Genomic DNA, 4881 nt, shown 5'->3' with positions numbered 1-4881 from the left:
TCGCGCTACGGTCCCAGTGGACTCTCCCGCCTGAGCACGCCCTGTGTGCACTCCTTTGCAGTGCCGCCTACTGTGGAGGAAGAGGAGGAGGCGGAGCATGACCGGGCAACGCCTGCAGAGGAGTCCGAGGCCCCTTGCGGGTAAGACTGCACGGGTGGTGGCGCGGGCCCTCTGTCCAAGACACCTGGCATGGCCCAAGACCGGGCAGTGGAGCTGGGCGAGGGCAGCGGGGAGAGAGCCTCGGCTCCCCCATCCTCGCAGGGTCTACCTGGGCCCGACAACCCACCGCAAGGCACAAGGACGGCCCAGTGAGGACGGCCGTGGGGGGGGGGGGGCGCTGTGCGGAGGGAAAAGTGGCCAGCAGGTCCCAGGCGGGTCGGCTGGGGGTCCAGCAGCCAGGCCACGCCCCTGCAGCCCCAGGGCCCAGACCCCCGTTCCCCGCCCGCCTGCGGGCTTCAGCGCTGTCCTCTGCACACCTCTCCCCTGCAGGCCTGGCGTGCACGCCCCATACCATCAGACCCTGTGGGCCTGTCCCGAACCCGAGTACGGGTACTACAGTTACTACAGGGACACCGCGTCGGCCTACGCGGGTGCATACGCCACTGGCGTGTCCTCCGCGGTCGGCTGGGGTCCCAGCAGCTTTGCGGGTCGCCCCTACCGCCGGGCACAGATTGTGGAATGTGAGTCCTCCCGAGGGAGATCTCCTGGCCAGGGTGGGATGGGCCGGGGCCCCCAGGCCGGCGGCCTCTCCCGGGCCCCTCCGAGCCCCGGAACCGCACCAAGCCACCCAGTGCTTCTTGCCTGGGAGGACACACCCCTGCAGGCCAGGAGCCGGTGGGTACCCCACGGCCCAGAGAGGCAGGCCCACCGCCACTGAATTGCGTGGTGGCGTGGCGGCACGGGGAAGGTGACTGGCCGCCCCCCGGCTCTCTCGTTGAGGCCCGGGCCGCCCGAAGGACATGGGTGCTGTGGTTGGGCAGAGTTCGGCCCCGGGGAGGCTGGAGACACGCAGTCAGGTGCCAGTTGAATCTCGCGGGTGACCACGCCCTGTTGGTGCTCTTTTGCAGTTTCCAAATCGGAGGATGAAGTGGAGGAAGCAGAGCAGGACTGTGTCGTGCCTGCCGCGGAATACCATGCCCATTATAGGTTAGACTTTGCATGTGGTGGTGCCGGCCATGTGTGCACGACACCTGGCGTGGTCCAACAATGGGCAGTGTAACTTGGCGAAGACCTCGGGGAGATTTGGGCTGTGGCCTGCCAAGAGCCATGGGGTCCCAGCTCCCCGACCCTGGCAGGTCCCACCTGGGCCCGACACTCCCACCGCAACCCTCCACCTAGGCCCACTGTGGCTTGCAGCCAAGTGGGGGCCGGCCGCTTTGCAGAGGAAAAAGTGACCAGCAGGTCCAAGGCAGGTCATTTGGGCTCCCAGCTCTGAACCAGGGCTCCGTGTTTCCCATCAGTTGCCCTGGCTTCAATTCAACCGGCCGTGTTATGTCACATGTATTCCTGGCTGTCATCCAGGGTGGGTGTTGCGTATCAGCCTGCCCCGGCTTCAGTCCGGCCGGCTGTGACAAGTCAGGCCTGTGCCAGGCTCTAAACCAGGGTGCTCTGTTGCCCATCAGATTGCCTTGGCTTCTGTTCAGCCGGCCGAGCCCAGTTTCCTCAGCCTTCCTCATGTGCTGGCACACCTTCCTCTAATCCTTAGGCCCCAGCCCAGGGCCCCCAGTGTGGGTCTCCACCTCATTCTCCTGTTCATTTCGCGTGGCGGCCCGGTGACACGTGGCTGGCCACTAGGTTGCTCAGTGTTTGTCGCTTGCTGGGATCATGTACGTCGCTTTGCCCCCTACTGGTTCCATGGGCTCATGCGGTGCTATTCTTGGCCTCTGGGCAGTGTGCTGACCTGTGCTGTTCTGCCTTTCTCCTGGCCTGGCTCGCTACCCCAGACCCCTTGCCTTAGCCCCTTATCTAGGTCTCCAACTCACAGTCTACTATCCCTCTGAAGCCCCAGCCTGCCCGTCAAGGCTGAGTGGCGGTCAGCTGGATTTTGGCAGTCGTGCTGGTTTTTGACCACAGACAGCCCTCCAGGCATGCCAGCAAGGCCAGCCGCTCTCGTAGATTTTGGTCCTTTGCTGCCTTGTGTTCCTCCTGGGCTTTTCCTGATGAGCACCTAACACCACTCCACCTGTAACCCACACCCTATCCTGCCAGGTTTCAACATTTGGATGTGTGGTACCCATCTGACTGTATGCACCTCGGTTGGCCTGCGTTGGTCATTCATCTTTATGCTGCCTTCGGCTTCCCTTTCCATCGATTCTGTTGTCCGGCACTTTGTTTAAAACAGCGTTGTCCCTGGCCACGCGCCGTGGAATGTGAGTCCTCCCAAGCACTCCACTTAGTTGCCCACTCCACTTAGTTGCTGGTGTCTTGTTCCGTACCACTGCCTTGTTATGCCTTCTCCTGGTGGGTCCTGGCCCAGCTGCACTCCCTGTGCACAGTTGGCTGCCAAGAGTGAATCCCCCACAGCGCGCTACTGCGGCAGCCATTGGAGGGTGAACCAACGGCAAAAGGAAGACCTTTCTCTCTGTCTCTCTCTCTCACTGTCCACTCTGCCTGTCAAAAAAAAAAAAAAAAGTGAATCCCCATGGTGCTGCTGACCCATGTGGTAGCAGGTAGGACCATCTTTCCCCTTATCATATTGTGACCTGCCCCATGTGCCATCTCTTGCAGTGGAGAGCACACAGCTGGAGGCGGAGGAGGCTGACACCTCCAGCAGTGGGCAGTTGTGCACATCAGGACACCGGGTCAAGGCCCAGTCTGTGTAAGTGATCACGGGCATGTGGGTCTGCTCTGTTGCACATCTGATGACAGCGGGTCCGGGGAATGGTAGGGGATGGAAAGTTTTTTTGACTGTTGAAGACCATGTGCCCAGAAGGCCTGTTTTCCCAACTCTGGCCCAGCCTGGCCCGCCAACAGCCCCTCCCCACCCCTGTGTTCAGGAGCCCCTGTCTCTGTTGGCCCATGTTGTGCCGTGGCACTGGGGCCTTCCATGTCTTCACCTCCCTCTTCCTCGGGCTTCTGCCCTATGTGGCCCAGGGTCTGGTCCTCCTCCTAGGGCATTCCCACCCTCCTGGCTTCCATGTTGCCTCCATCCAAACAGGGTAGACCGTTTCTTGTTCTCCCAGCCCCATGCCAACCCCTTTGGGGTAGTGTCCATAAACCCTAGGGGGACTGTCCATTGTCAGGGGTTGTGCAACACGGCAGTGAAGAATGGGACAAGGGAGGCCCGAGTTGGACCCCCTTCTAAATAGCACTTCTCTGGGGTCCATGGGCGTGACCCCAGCCTAATGCACCAGGACACTTTCCCTGACAAAGTCCGTGTTTGGGCTCATCCTAATCCGTGTCCTCTGTCCTGCTGGGGAGGCTGGGCTGGTGATGTTCCATGGGACCTCAGGCTGTCCTCCTCGTGTTTTTCCTGTTCACCTGGTCTCCCTCCTTCTCCCTGGCTTTTCCTCATCTCTCTGAATGCCGTTGTTTCACCAAAGGGAGGATCGTGTTCACTTAGGTTTTGGTGTGCACTTTGTTCAGTCTCCTATGCTCTGTTAGTGCTAGGGAGACCTTGTAGTCGTTCTTGTGTCTGGCATCTGCCTGTGGTCACTTTTCTTCCCTTTGAACCTCCACAGGTCACTTACCATCAAAGGGCCTTTCTGGATGGCAGCTCCACCAGCCAAGGACCGCCCTTCTCCTTACGCCCAGGCTGGCGACCTCTCCCGGAGTGAGTTTTATAATTATTCCTAGGCTGTAAGCATCTCCTGGGCTGTTCATTTCCCTATTATTGGTCTTCAGGTAGACTCCATAACCATTGCCCCACTGTGCTCATTCCTCTCCCCAAGAAGTCCTGTCATTTCTCCAGGTAGAGCCTTTTAGCATCATCTGTGTCTATGGATACAGTGCTCTGCCACCATCTCTTCCTGTGCTGCCACTGCTTTCCTGAGTTCCCCTCAGTCCCTGCTCATAGCATCGGCACTTGTGAGTCTTCATAGGAATCTCTTCCTCCTTTCAGATTTTATCCTGAGTGCGCCATGGCCCTGGTTTGTTGGGAGTGTCCAGCAGTACCAGCTGGCAGTGAAACCCACCATGGGAGACGAGACCAGAGGCCAAACTCGGGATCTGACAAGATGGCTGGACTGCCCCGCAGGATCATCAAGGAAACCCAGCGTTTGCCAACAGAACCAGTTCCTGGCGTTAAAGCAGAACCAGATGAGAGCAATGCCCACTATTTTCATAGGGTCATTGCTGGCCCCCAGGATTCCCCCTTTGAGTGGAGGACTTTTAAACTTGAACTATTCCTTCCAGAAGAATACTCGATGGCAGCCCCTGAAGTACATTTCATGAACAAAATTTATCACCCTAATGTAGATAAGTTGGGGAGAATATGTTTAGATATTTTGAAAGATAAGTGGTCCTCAGCACTAGATACAGTTCTGTCATCAATCTAGGCTTTGTTCAGTACTCCCTATCCAGATGATCCATTAGCAAATGATGTAGCGGAGCAGAAGAAGACCAACGAAATCCAAGCCATTGAAACAGCTCGAGTATGGACTAGGCTATATGCCATGAACAATATTTAAATCGATCTGATCATCAAGAATTATCACTTCTGTTCTGCCAAGACTTCTTCCTTTTTGTTTGCATTTAATGGACATAGTCTTAGAACTATTACAGAATAAAATCCTAGACATCTTCAGTCATTTGGTGGTTAAATGCACATTAGCCAATCTCTGTCTTGTCCTAATTTGCTGTTGTAAAGCATAAGCAGAGGCTAGAAGTATCATCTGGATTGTTGTGGAAATGTTTAAAAGCAGTGGCCCCTCTGCTTTTATT

At 57.1% G+C, this 4881-nt stretch overlaps 1 pseudogene; it reads left to right on the top strand.

The window, feature by feature from the left end:
- Nucleotides 1–3704: 3704 nt before the first annotated feature.
- LOC133773859 (ubiquitin-conjugating enzyme E2 N-like) lies at nucleotides 3705–4628 on the top strand (annotated as a pseudogene).
- The last annotated feature ends 253 nt before the right edge of the window (nucleotides 4629–4881 follow it).

The sequence above is a fragment of the Lepus europaeus genome, chromosome 14 (assembly GCF_033115175.1).
Source record: "Lepus europaeus isolate LE1 chromosome 14, mLepTim1.pri, whole genome shotgun sequence".
In the NCBI taxonomy this organism is placed as follows: Eukaryota; Metazoa; Chordata; class Mammalia; order Lagomorpha; family Leporidae; genus Lepus; species Lepus europaeus.
Note: the sequence above shows the minus strand (reverse complement) of the source record. Positions and strands in the feature narration are given on the sequence as shown.